This window comes from Notolepis coatsorum (assembly GCF_963971535.1).
Source record: "Notolepis coatsorum genome assembly, chromosome: 3".
In the NCBI taxonomy this organism is placed as follows: Eukaryota; Metazoa; Chordata; class Actinopteri; order Aulopiformes; family Paralepididae; genus Notolepis; species Notolepis coatsorum.
The window spans coordinates 89,856,449-89,871,201 of NC_140167.1; positions in this window are offsets into that span (position 1 = coordinate 89,856,449).

A 14,753-nucleotide genomic window follows, 5' to 3' on the forward strand; every position below is an offset into this window, starting at 1 on the left:
AAGCTATTAAAATAGTCTTTGAATCTAAATATACTTTCTTTGTTGAACAAGAAGGAGGGCTGTCAGTTGTGGTGTGAATCCAGTGTTTTTTGAAGGTGCTCTTGGATGAGGGAAGTCAGTTGAATAAAAATAAGGAAGTTCCAGGCACTCTTCTTGTATATAAAAAAAGGATTTAATAAATAGCTTAGTTCATATTAGAACCATTAAAAAAACACCAACATGTTTCGGCCTCTCTATCGGCCTTCTTCAGGGCATACAGGAATGTATGGAATTTACAGGAATGTATGCCCTGAAGAAGGCCGATAGAGGCCGAAACATGGTGTTTTTTTAATGGTTCTATTAGATACTTTCTTTATGTTGATTTTACATTAATTCCATGATTTTACTCAAGTAAATATCTGTTACAAGCTTCGGCCTTAAGTAGAAAAATGCTATTTTTAATCTAGATTAATTACAGAAAATTGTGAAATTAATTAGTTTTTTTTTATTTTTTATCTATTGACAGCACTCATTTGAATAACAGCATAGTTAAAAGTGGTTAAGGCTATTAAATACACAATTTGCTATTGGCAAAGTGGGGAGAATACTGTGATGTGAATGAGCTGCAAGGCAATGACGTCAGGAGCAGGGACTCCCTGATTATGGGATGAGACGCTGAACACTAAAAAGACAGTGGGACTCTCATGTCGGGGTGGGAGCACCTCGCTACAGTATCAGCACTCTGTTGGATGTTGGGATCGATCACGGTCATTTAGGACCGCCGGCAATGAAGACAGACAGCCAGCGGCCCCCAGGTTTCTGTTAATGCTGAGGAGGGAAGGCTTAACCTCCTGGAGCCAGACGGGGACGGGGATAGAGAGCGCTGCGCTGCATAGCTCCCATACGCTGCACTCGGGAGTCGGGAAGTTCTTGTGGACGCAGAGTGAGATTTCCTGATTGAAGCCTACAGCCTTGTGGTACACGCCGTCCAGCAGTTTTCCCCGGGAGTTGGACGGTGTCCAAAGCACAGACCCCGGGGAGGGTCGCGCCTGTGAGGGCGAGTTAAGTCCACTTTTAAATATTGTATAGCATATTGTATTTTGTATATCATTCTTGTATTGTGGTATTGATAAATAATTACTAAATTAAGACACAGCACATAGGCCACGTAGCAATTCTCCATAACACTGCAGGAGACACATAGATACATTCCTCTACACAGCACATCCCTCCCCCTTCACTCTCTCTCTCACTCCACACACACACACATTGACTCCACGCTGGACACTGCTGCATCTGGCAAACCTCCAGACCAGATCACAATCAGTGTATCCACTTAAGTCCATTAGAACCTTTGGTGAGGGATCTCACCAGATTAGCCCAGATCAAATAATTCAACTCATTGTCACAAAATGCCACAAGTCACTAATATACGACTAGCCAAGGGATTATAAAAACCCCGTTCAGGTACTGGTCAAATACAGCTCTCCATCAATCACAGATCGTTATCAATAAAGACACAGACACACACACGCACATATGTGCACGTAAAAGTGCGTACCATGCACTCATGCACGGCAGACATACAGGCTGACCAATACACAAGACATGCACGCAGGACAGAGACCACATACACACTGGACTATTGGGGCAGCTAATAAAAAACACCCCGACAGGGAAGGAGGGCACTTCTCTGCTTTGACTTCCACTGGACACTGCTTCACTGACTGGACTTCACTGACTGGACTACAATGACTTGACTGTTTTTCTTTTCTACACGACCGGCCGGTTGTACCAACTAGATTTCAATTGTACCTTGCTTATTCACTTTTTATAATAAATACCCTCAAAAGTGTTTCATCTCTTTTATCTTTAAATATCTTATTACAACTTTCACGTATCCGAGTCTAAAACGTGACAGTATATTTCAGGCCTGTTATATGTTAAAGGGGAACTATCTTATAAATGGCCTTTTTGAGTGTTTAGCATTGTTTCCTAGCTATGTGAACTTATATTAATATGATCTATGTCTCAAAATTCTCATATTGGCGCATTCTTCCAATTCTCCTCTCACAATATTCACCCTCACTGAACTGAGTCGTTTGAAAATGTGCCTATATGTGATGTCATATAGTCACTGCTGCATGTTAATGTTCAGGCGAACATGACGCGGCGCAGTGGTTTAGGAGCCCAGGCTCAAAACAGCTCGAGATCTTGAGGTAGAAAAATGCTGTTTTTGAGGACTTGATTAGAAATACAAAACAATGAATAAAAAAAAAATATATATTACAGAGGTGTTCCATAGACTCACAGGAATTGTGTAAAAGTGCCCAAATAGTGAAAGAAATAGTAAAATAGTTCCCCTTTAACTAATTGGAGGGTGGCGGGGAGAAGCAGATGAGGGAGGGGCAACTAGTACCCGGAGGTGGTCCCGTGTTCACATTGGACCAGTGATGGTCGGTTGCAGTGCTGGTTGATTGTGTGCATTGTTTGATGTGCAGTGCCTCTTGTAGAGGGTGTAGTGTTAGCGTGCCGTGGTTAGTGGTGTGCTCTAAAGCTAGGCTATTAGGCTTAGCCCGGGGTGTAGTGGTTTCCTTAAATGGAAGCCTTACTGTGGCTGGTTGCCCCCCATGTCTGTTAACCCTGTTCTCCCTGGTAGGAATATGAACTTTGGTCTCATTATTTATGCTAACCATCCAGATCAGATTGTTACCTTTTGTACCCCGTTGTGAATTTGATTATTTAAGACAAGCACACTGCTAACTAGCAGTTTCTCCTGCTTGTGGTGTAACCCACTTTTTATTACAATATTATCCCAAATCAGCTTACTGTTTCCATTTGCTTCATTGATTATGCAAATAAAAATTACTTTCTTTAAGAAAGCTGTCCATTGTAGATTTGATAGTGGAGAGGAACAGGTGACTGTCAGTTTCTACATCAGTCCCTGATAGTATATCACTCCAGTCAATTATACGTATTGCTGCTTCAAAGTGACCTTGGTCAGCCTTGGATTCTGAGGTAGGTCTGCTTTTTGGTGGTAGTCAGATTAAATCCATTCTTAGACAGTTTTCTAGATACAAGCGTTAAGGTCAGATAGGCCAGTGACTAAATGTTATGATTTAGTAATCCTCTCTGGCTTGTTACTAAACACTAGGTCGATTTGGGTCTTATCCTAGTTGGCCCTTCAATCATCTGAACAAAATATAATTTAGTTGTAAGTTGTTTGAGGGCTATTCAAACCACGTTTATCTTCCCTTTATGTTGAAATCTCCCATCAAAAGTACTTCTTTTCAAAGTTGCACTCTTTAAGTATGGTGTTCAGCTGGTCAGAAAATATAGCTTTGGAGTCTGGTGGTCGGTACAGCCCTAGGAGGGTAAAGGACATTTGGGGAGACACTCTAATTCCTTATCTGAAAAGTGGATCTGGGTACAGTGGATGTTATCTTTAACATAAAACATCACTCCTCCCCATCTCCCTTCAGGTTGCTCTAAATATATTATAGCCAGGTACAGTCAGAGCAGCAGCTGGGGAGTTATCATGAAGCCTGGTTTCAGAGAAAAATAAAAAATCCAAATTTGATTATAAGAGTAGTTGTTTAATCTGTTAACTTTTAGGGGTGATACTGCGTATGTTTAGGTGTCCCCCTGGAAGGCCTTTAGGCTTGGCATGGGGGTCCCAGACCACTCTCGCATTATTAATAGACTAAACTTTTTTTGTTTTTGAATTGCTTCTTCAGATTGACAAAACAATATAATAAAAAACAATCTGGACATCCTGCAAAACTTGGTCCCAGCTTTTACTTGTGAATGTCTCAGAAACCCCTTTATCATCAGTGTACATTAGATACACCATAAATTCTCTTAACACCCCATATCTCTAGTTTCAGAGTAAAGGTTCATGAAGTCAGTTCATATATCTACAGCTCATGCATCTCCATTACATGAAGGTGGAGGTAGATGTGACCTAAATAACTATGGACCAAACTGTGCCATCTAGCAAGAATCCTGGAATCATTGGTAAATAATCAACCTAAAGCATTTCTCTGAGGATGGGTGGGTTTGTCTTTGTTTGTCTGTTATCTTTTTAATTTAATTGTTTAACGGTTTGTTTAAAAAAAACTGGGGGGGAAATGAAAAGCTGCCTTTTGGAAATGTTTTGATACTTTATACATTTCCAATAAAATATCTTGACATTTCAGTTCTGAAAACATACTGTAATCCTTATACACTGTTCAATAACCTTTTTCTAAACTGTGGCAGTTATTAAATGTTGATTCAATGTAATTTCTTAGATGACCCTTCACACCAGAATTCAAGGTTGAACCGTTTTAACAAAATTGTCCTCAAATTGATTTTAGACTCTACTTTTGCTTCAAGTATTTTTGGTCTTGACTTTTTACCTGGAGCAAACTTTTGATCTTGTAAGGGCTTGTTTATAAACTATTAAGGGAGAAAGAGTAATTTGATTAATTTCTTTATTGATTTTTTTTGTATCCAAAGCGACTTAGATTGTGAACAGCATGTCACCAGGAGGTACATCTGTGGCAGCTAAGGGTCAGTGGCATTGTTCATCAAACAATATCAAGCTTGAGTGTTACACTCGTGCATAGTAGTACAAGTAGTAAAGACATTATCAAGATTGGTAGTAGTACAATATTTTATTTCTTAATTATTTCAGATATTGTTTGAAGATGTGTTTCTAATAAACAGCAGAAGACTATGAAAATTACCATTGTTGCACTCAGAAGATGAAATTCTTTCTACAAAGTAGGTACAAATGTAATCTTTCATTTTCATACTTCTGAGTTAGTTACTTCTAAGACATCAATTCACACCTTCCCACTTATCTTGACGCTTACAATTAATCCATATTATTAGCTAATCATTCATTCTAATGAGAATAATTCAAAGTTGGGATCAATGCACTTTTTAATTCAAGATGTAGATTCTATTTAAAATATTGTACAAGTTGTCACGAAAAGGTTTTACTATCCAACCTAATGACATTGATTTCATCAATACTACAGCCATTACTCTGTCAATATACACACAATGATGACAAAATAGTTACTTGTGCAACAGGTTGCTCTGCAATTCCCATACACCCACACACAGTTAGATGGTATAAAAAAACCACTAGATGATAAATTCATATAAAGGGACATCCATTACTTTAATAGAATACCAATGAAGACAATACATGGAACATTACTCTAAAATAAACACTTCTTGTGAAAGTAAAAAAACATGTCCTACTAGGAATGTTGTCAATGTGTGTGACATAAGTAAAATAAATCACTAGTGTCCACATCAAAATATAAGTCCATACCAGAAGCAGTTTTCCCCTCCAGTGTGTACACCACATGTTTGTTAACTAGCTTGGCTTTTGGCTGGTCACCCCATACTGAGGTCAGAAGGTTCCTATGATCTCAGTATTTAAAACACTAGAACAGTGTGTGTTCACTCTTATACCAATGACATATTGTCCCAGGAACATCCACACTGTCTGTCTCACTCCTCAGAGCGACAGAACACAACTGTTGATGTCAATGACAACTGTGTCTATCCTAGTACTGCTTCTCTCTCACAGAGGCTTCTGTGCAGGTCAAAAGCTCTTGGTAGTAGTTTTTCCACTTCAAAAGAACGGTCAAATATTACTACCACTATTATTCTTATGATTGTTGATGGCCTGATAACTCTTCTAACATCTAAGAAGAATGTGCAGGTAAATTGACAGGTTTGACATGTCCCTGAATCTTCTCTCTCTCAAGTGAATTTTCTCATGTTTTCTCAAAGATCCTAATGTACTGAATATCTTATCACACAAACCACAATGATGTGGCTTCTCTCCTGTGTGAAATGTCTGGTGTGATTAAGACTAGACAAATTACTAAAGCTCTTCTCACACTGGTCACAGGATTAGGGCTTCTCTCCTGTCTGAATTCTCTGGTGTAATTTCAGACTAGACAGTCGACTATAGCTCTTCTCACACTGGTCACAGGAGTAGGGCGTCTCTCCTGTGTGAATTCTCTGGTGTATTTGCAGAGTAACCCATTGCCTAAAGCTCTTCTCACACTGGTCACAAAAGTAGGGCTTCCATCCTGTGTGAATTCTCTGGTGTAATTTCAGATGAGACAGTTGCCTAAAGCTCTTCTCACACTGATCACAGGAGTAGGGCTTCTCTCCTGTGTGAATTCTCTGGTGTAATTTCAGACAATCCAGTCGACTAAAGCCCTTCTCACACTGGTCACAGGAGTAGGGCTTCTCTCCTGTGTGAATTAACTGGTGTGATTTCAGACTACACAGATAACCAAAGCTCTTCCCACACTGGTCACAGGAGTAGGGTTTTTCTCCTGTGTGAACTATCTGGTGTGTTTGCAGACTACTCAGATGACCAAAGCTCTTCCCACACTGGTCACAGGAGTAGGGCTTTTCTCCTGTGTGAACTATCTGGTGCGATTTCAGATTAGACTGTTGACTAAAGCTCTTCTCACACTGGTCACAGGAATAGGGCTTCTCTCCTGTGTGAAATCTCTGGTGTGTTTGCAGACTACTCAGATGACCAAAGCTCTTCCCACACTGGTCACAGGCGTAGGGCTTCTCTCCTGTGTGAATGCGCTGGTGTTTATTGAGATTCATCTTTGAACTGAAGCTTTTTCCACACTCGTCACAGCAGAGACCCTTTCTTCCATCCAAGCCTCTTGGTTTCTTCCCAGGCATGACAGGACAGCTATCTGGATGGAGAGAGTGTCAGAGGAAGGAGAGATTTGGTGATTTTATTCAGCTTTAATTTCCATGTAAGTGGTTTATAATGGTATGTAGCTGGGTTTTATCATTTAAGAACAGTGTAGTCCAGAGTGGTCAGGGCTGAACAGTGCGAGATATATGTCGCACGTGCTACAGCAACAGCGGTCTGTGCGATGAATGGATTTACTTCAGTAGCACTGGTGCGATAGGCATTAGATTCCTATCGATACTCTTATTTTGAAAATCCTGTTGCAAGTCTAATTTCCGCCCAAGCGCAGCTCCAGCCATAACATTTATGGCTCCGGCAGCTAGCAACGTGCGGTTCATATCGATACTCTTATTTCTTTAATCCTGTGGAGTCGTATCCGCTCGGCATTGAAACAGAGCAAGTCTAGTGTGCCCATTTTGCGACCCAAAACAAATCCCTGCCGTTTTATTACGCAACGGGTCAAATGCATCTAACATGCTTTGCAATCCTCGCCATTCCTTTTAACTTAAAGTTTAAAGCTCAATATATCAAAACGTGGCACTTTACAGTGAACAGGAGGTCTATTTGTATTAAATATAATAGATTGTTTTACCTTTTTTTATATCCACGTTTTCTCCTTTTTTCTATTTTTCTCCCATCCCAATTTCGCTGTGCCAATTCTCCCCTCCCCTGTCTTGAACGTTGCTCGCATGTGCCCCCCACTGGCCGGTTGTAGGGAGGATAGAAGCCTTGCATCACGTGTCCCCTCCGATACACGAGGAGGCAGCCTGTCACACAGTTCCAAGTCAGTCAGAAGATCCTTAAGAACTTCTACTCATGTACAATAGAGAGCATCCTGACTGGCAATATCATCTCCTGGTTTGGGAATAGCACCGCACAAGACCGTAGCAGACTACAGAGAGTGGCCCGTTCAGCCGAGCGCACAATTGGAGGGGGGCTTCCCACTCTCCAGAACATTTACAACAAGCGGTGCATGGGTAAGGCTAAGAGAATTATCAAAGACTCCAGCCACCCAAACAACTGCCTCTTTGAACTGCTGCGGTCAGGCAAGCGATACCGGAGTCTCATGGCAAGCACAGAAAGACTCAGAAGAAGCTTCTATCCCGAGGCCATCAGGTTGCTCAACGAACAATAACACTATGCAACAACCATCAAATACACACTCTCACTTTAAACAAACAACTCACTGCAGCACCCACTCTACACACTTTAGAACACCTAAACACACTTTATATTTATTGGCAAAGAATTTGCACTACAACCCATACCTCAGTACCAGTGCACGTGAGCGAGGAGTGGGTTGACGTGAGCGAGGAGTGGGTTTTAAAATGGGTCGGCGCGACGTCCAGAGCGAGAGTTCTCCTCCGCTCCAATCCACTCCAGGCCGCTCAGTGGTTTAACACTGATGTAATATACATGTAGTACAATGCCAAAGCAACAGATGGCGATGTACAAACATGAAGGCCATTTTCAACCAATGAGAAGGGTGAACCTGTGATATCCTGTTCAGGCTTTGTCACTCACATCCTGTTAGAAAGTTTTGACGCCATTGTTGTTGTCGTTAGCTTACATGCTAACGTTAATGGCAGCGACCATAGCATTGTGGCTAGGCTAGCTATCATCGCTTAACACTTTGACTGCCATGAAACGTGTTTAGACGTCATTGCTGGCCATGCTCAAGTTGCCGGAGGACGCTGTACAGCGTCCTTATATCAATATTTCAAAAATCTGCGATCGGATTCATATGTCCCCTCCGCTGGCCTGAGATCCACCAGCAGGACCCACTGAGCTCTCTGGCGGTTCAGGAGCGCCATCTGGTGGCCGATCGGCGCAATCGCTTAACAGGATGTGCCATAGAGGTTGTGCTAGACGTCCGTAGTACTTCCGGGCACTCGCTATAGGTCCCGGGACTCTGGCTCATCACGCTACACAGTGATCGATTGCCAATAACTCGATAAACAACATGATTTGGACGTATATACCATTATACAAGCTGGAGATGGACCGGGTAAATTTACATCCCATAATGATAGGACTTCTACTCTACGATGATCGCCCAACGGCGTGCGGAGACTGGGGTGAGTTTCAGCGTGTAACGTTACCGTCTTCGATACTAACTGCTATTATCAACATTTGACCCACATTAGATGATTGGTATAACGTTGCCCACGGAATTATAAACGCCCCCTAGCCCATCCGGTCAACATCAGATGACGTGTAGTAACTTCTAGAAGTACGTCTAGTTGGAATTTTTTATATCGCGCTGATTGCCATAAAACTGTATTGCATCATCAATATAATGCATTTGGGGCTATAGATCACGTTCTGGAGAAAGCTGCAGAAAGAGATGAAAACATACTTATACATTAGACCATACTTTACTATGAATATGTGAATGAAAAAGTTTAACGTTGCTACACAATGAACAATACATATAGGACTTTGAATGGGCCCTAATAATGGCAATGTAGCAATAGAATTTAAAAAGTTATAGCCATGCAAAGAAGGGGTACTTCTCCATAGACAAATAGAGCCGGCAACCTATGGTATATCATGAATTTAACCCAAGGCAACCAAAGTGTTAATAGAGCTAGTGAATGGATAAACAACGTTATTTAACATTGCAGAATGGGTACAATTACAATGCGGCTCAATACAAACAATTGTTAAGGGGCCCAGGGGGTGTAGACTGTTGTAGTTTGAGCTAATTTACACCATGCTCATTTTTTTTTTAAATCTGCCGAGCGATGTGGCGCGGGGAGCGCTCGATTCAAGGTGAGCGAGCGGAGAGCGACTTGGGGGCGGGGTCAACATGAGCGATTAGCGGAGCGGAACAAGCCGTCTAGAGCGAAGAGCGGATTTCACGCCCGCGCCGATCCGCTCACATGGCCTGCTCAGTACACCTTACTGTAAATTGTACCTCATCCCATTTCTGCTTTGCACTATATAGTATATTGTATGGTAACTCAGTTACTTCTACTCTGCATTGAACATTGTACATACTGAACACTTGTGTCTACGTACGTGACTTATATTTTTTTTTTACTTGCTATGCTTATTTTATACTTATCTTTTTTGTCTAGCAGTCTCTGGAGCGTAACAGAAAGAAGCATTTTGTATAAAAGTATTCTGTAATTCTATATGACAACTAATAAAGAAACTTGAACTTGAAACTTTATAATCTAGCGTTTATTTTCATAAATCAGCAGAAAAATTACAACATGTTTTGTGTATTGCACTAAAGGGCTATTATCGCGAATTTCTCTGGAATTAGAAATCTCCAAAACTATACATGTACTATACGGACTTAAAGCGCCTACCTGAGGGCAGTGGCTGAAACAGGGGGTGTGCTGGGTGTGAGGGGTCCTTAGCTATTTTTCTGGCGCGGTGTATCTCTATCGCCCCTCCCGTACCTGCCCCTTGACCCCGAGTACGGTGGCCTGTACACTCTGTCGTATATAACGCAAACGCACACACATTAACATAACACCACAGTCATCGGTAGTAAATCAATGAGATTGTGGACTCTGATGAGGACATGATTGAGGAGGTTTAAGTTACAAAACCTTCACATTTTATTATGTTCTGTTAAATCCTGCAAAGAGGCTAGAGTGAGGAGTCTGATGATTAGGTTACAATTTAAGCTTAAGATTGACTTGTATTGATTAATCAATCATCAATCAATATATTAAAATAATTTGCTTAAAATGTTACTCTGGCCTCTTATTTAAGTGTGTTACATTCTTTATCTACTTGAACGTAATACCTTATCTACCTGAAATGTACTGACTTTTTTATATATACGAGACAAATGAGTTTTAGAATTTTTGGCTGGTAAAAAATCTGCCTGGCTGGTAGTGTGCAAGGAGCAGTTTGCGTGGATGTTTTTGTCGGCGGGACGAAGACTGTAAAGAAATACAGCGCTTTTGCACCACCAGGACAGCCGCAAAATGAGGTCATTAATTGAGTTGTACTTTTTAAATGATAAGGATGTTTAATAACCTTTTTCAACATAAAGGTTCAGTGCCCCCGAAATACAAAAAAAGCCCCTGAAAATCAAGGGGGCAAAAAAGCCCTGAAAAAAAAAAAGAGGTAATTTCTAACCCTGCCCATAGGCATAATTTAAGATATTATAGTTTAAGCGTGCGTTGGGCCTAACACAAATAATGGTTTGTTTCCGGTTGCCGACCGACCCTGCCGATTTAGGTGCGACCCAATATATTTTATGAGTTTTTTTTTTTTTTTTTTTAATAAAGTTTCATAGAAATCTTAGTCAAAACTTTAGTATTATGGATATTAAACATGCTGGCAGAGTACATGCATCCATGTTGTTGTGAACATTTTAATTAAATAAAGAAATCCCCTATCCATCGCCGTGGGAAAGAATAATAAAAAAAAAAAAAAAAAATCCCTACCTAACCATAAACTAAACAACCAACAGAAAACAAACAATTTTTTTTTTATGCCTTGGCAAATATCCCCGTCCTCCCATTGACTTCAGTGCTGGCACGCTAAGGCTGTCCCCGAACCCTGTTTTTAGGGTTCGAATGTTCGCCAGGGTTTATCGAACGAACGTTCGTTTTTTTTTTATTTAAATTTTTTTTTTTAATAAGATATATATATTTTTTATTGTATTATTATAGATCCTACGGAGGACGGCATTGCATAGTCTATTGGTGAAAAACATGTTGTTTACAGTGGTGGCTGTTCATGTAAACATGTAATTAAACAAAGCACTCCGAAGAAAATAAACAAGCTACTGCATCAAAGTTACTACTTATGATAAACAATAGCCCTTGCACACCGCAGTCACGTAAGGGGCTAGATAAACAAAGGCATTCGTTTTGTGGCATTAACGTTATATAGTTAGTGTTACACGTTCAATAACATCAGCATATTATTTACCCAAACATAACAAGTAGCAAGCACTCGTCCTCAGAGTCTGGCTATTCCCATCATGTCACTGCCATTGGCTCCGCGCTCTCACCGGCCGGCTTACCCCACGGATGGATGCGCGTCCTGGCATCGGTCAACCATGGTGCTCCCACCTAAGGGATGCCCCGATCACGTTTTTTGCCACCGATACCGATCACCGATCGTCGTGAGCCATATCGGCCGATACCGATCGTTTTTGATTAAAAAAAAATTAAAAATGTTATATAATTTTTTTTTTATAAAATATATATATATTATATAATTAGACTTGTACTTGTATTATCTGCAAGACATCGCCACGTAACAAGCTCCACTGTCTGTGTGTACTCGAGTAGCCTCCAGCAACGGCCAGGATTCTCCGGAGCTGCAGCTGGACCCTATAGTAGAGTAGCCTCGAGCTATGGCAAGGATTCTCCTGCGCTGCAGCTGGACCCTATTGATATAACGTTACTGTGCTTTGGTCATATCACATTCAACATGCCCTCAGCTCGAATACGCGTCGAATCAGTGTTATAAGACATTGATATCAGGAGCTATCTGTAGCTACTGCTAGCCGGATATATAACGTTAATATTTAGTTCAATGGGCCATTTCGTGTTGAACAGTGAACTAACTTGCGCTAACGTGAGCTAACAGGTAGCATACACGTCTCTACTAGACTATTGCTGGAGGCTGCATTTGTTGATATCAGGAGCTATCGGTAGCTGGCCGGCTAGATACCGTTCGGTTAGACAATGCCTCATCATGCATTAAACTAAAAGTGAATAGTTGACTGGGTCATTTTGTAACGTTAGCTCAGGGAGACGCCGTCCTCCCATCCCACTAGACTAGACCCGTGTTTACATGCGTGCGGGAGGGGCTGGAGGGATGAGCAGACGCCGCACCACCCGGTGTCTGAGACAGAACTTAGCGAATGAGATCGGTTTTGACGATCGGCGAAAATAAAGCATCATCACCGATCACATATTTATACCGATTATCGATCGGTGGCCGATCGATCGGGGCATCCCTAGTTGAGACAATTTATCCAGCTACAGCCCGGCAGACCATACTGGTTGAGCCGAGCGCCGCCTCTTCACATCGCTTCAACCCCGTGCGCCTCCTTTTTTTTTTTAACCAAACGTTCGAACCCATTAATTAAAGTCCGAATGTCAGCGTAACAAACGAACGTTCGGGCTCAGCCTTATGGCACGCTAGACCTAATTTGGTCATATGGGCGTGGCTCTGAATGAGTTAAAGAGTGTATTTTGAAGTATAATTAGTTATCTTGAAGATAACTAATTATACTTCAAAATACTCTGTCATACTGTACATTCATCAATTATTTTACTGAGATCTTTATGAATGTAAGTTTGTTTAAAGTACAGCAGTGCCATGGTAAAACTGGTTGACATTAAAAGTAAAAATGTAGCTCTACTGGGTGGCGGCCATCTTGGATTTCAGGATCAAAATTATGTCATAACGTAAACATTGTCAGAATCGGAATCCTCATGGTCGACTTACACAGAAAAGTGTATTCATGATTCTATGGCTGCGGTTACACTAGGGCCATTTCATTTCGTTTCGCTTTTCAGAACGCTGCGTATTGGCAGGCAAGTAAGAGTTAAGTTAGACGTTGTTTTGTCTCGTCTACTATATACATGTAGTACAATGCCAAAGCAGTAGGTGGCGATGTAGTTCAAACATGAAGGCCATTCTCAACCAATCAGAAAGGTTGAATGAGTCACTCCTAAGGGTGTAACGGTACGCGAATTTACGGTACGGCCATCACGGTGCGGTACGCGCGCCGTACGGCGAATATGCCTCAGCGCAAACACACCAGTCGCACATGCGAGAACAGCGAGCGGCACACCGTCACAGTCGGGATACAGACTGTGACGAGCGAGATAGGGTGAGAGAGACAGAGGGAGAGAGAGACAGAGACACGGAGCACCCCACACACACTGTGCGCGTGGGGAAACACACACACGCAGTCGGGAGCGTGCGCAAAACGCTCTGCATCCCTCCCTCTCCGACTTCAGTTCAGAGCGGCGAAAGTGCACGAAACAGCTGCAGGGTCGTTTTCTTGTTCGCTCAACAACGTTAACCAAATGAAACCAATGGAAAGAAATAGGGATGCACCAATATGAAAGTTTGCGGCCAATACCGATTGTTCAACTAGCGCAGATATTGCATTAGATATTTGTGGCAAAAAAAATAAGAAATTGAAACTACTGTATATTTGTATGTCTCTAAATGTTTTGATGAATTGAAAATGGAGGACCCTTATGTAAAAATCTTTTTCTGGTCTTCATCCTTCATCCAGTCTTAGCACTGTTGTTGTATTGAGCTGTATTGTACCCATTCAGCAATCTGTTAATAAAGTTTTCAATCAATTAATCAGACAAATTTATAGAAAAGCTTTTATTATAACCAAAAAGAATTATATGCCCTATGCTTGACTATTATTTTAGGCATGGCAACAAATAAAATAATAATATGAAAATTAAATAAATAAATAGGCTACACGTCTCTTTTTGTGTTACAAATTGTGCTCACCGATAACATAGGCCTTAGGGCTGGGCGATATAACGATAACGATAAATATCGCGATATATTTTAATAATCGATATCGAATAAAAAAATCGAAAAATCGTTTTTTTTTTTTTTTTTTTTATTTATTTTTACCTGCAACAGGGCAGTTTTAAAACCAGAAACAGTGGACAGACTTGTCTTTCTTGCCTGCAACTTAAAGTAATGGCTTTGCTTGTCCAAATGACAATACTGACCAAATTCAGATTTCTTTTTCTCTTGTCCATTTATTTTGTTTGCTTTCTAATTTAAAATACATTTTGAAACCGTCTGTACACAGTAGGCTATGTGTGCTAGCAGAACTAGACTCCAGTCACGAGTCACAGTGCACATGTGCGGTGGTTTGTCCACCAAAAAAGCGCCAAAAGATCGAAAATAAACTAGGAGAGCCAGAACTGTTCAACTCCTCTGGAGCCACAGCCAGCAGAGAAGCCGGTTTACTTTAGCTTTTAAACCAGCTGCAGCCTGAGAACTGGAGTGTGAGGGGATGTAACACTAAAGATGGCGGCAATGACAAAGAATTGCTGCAAAA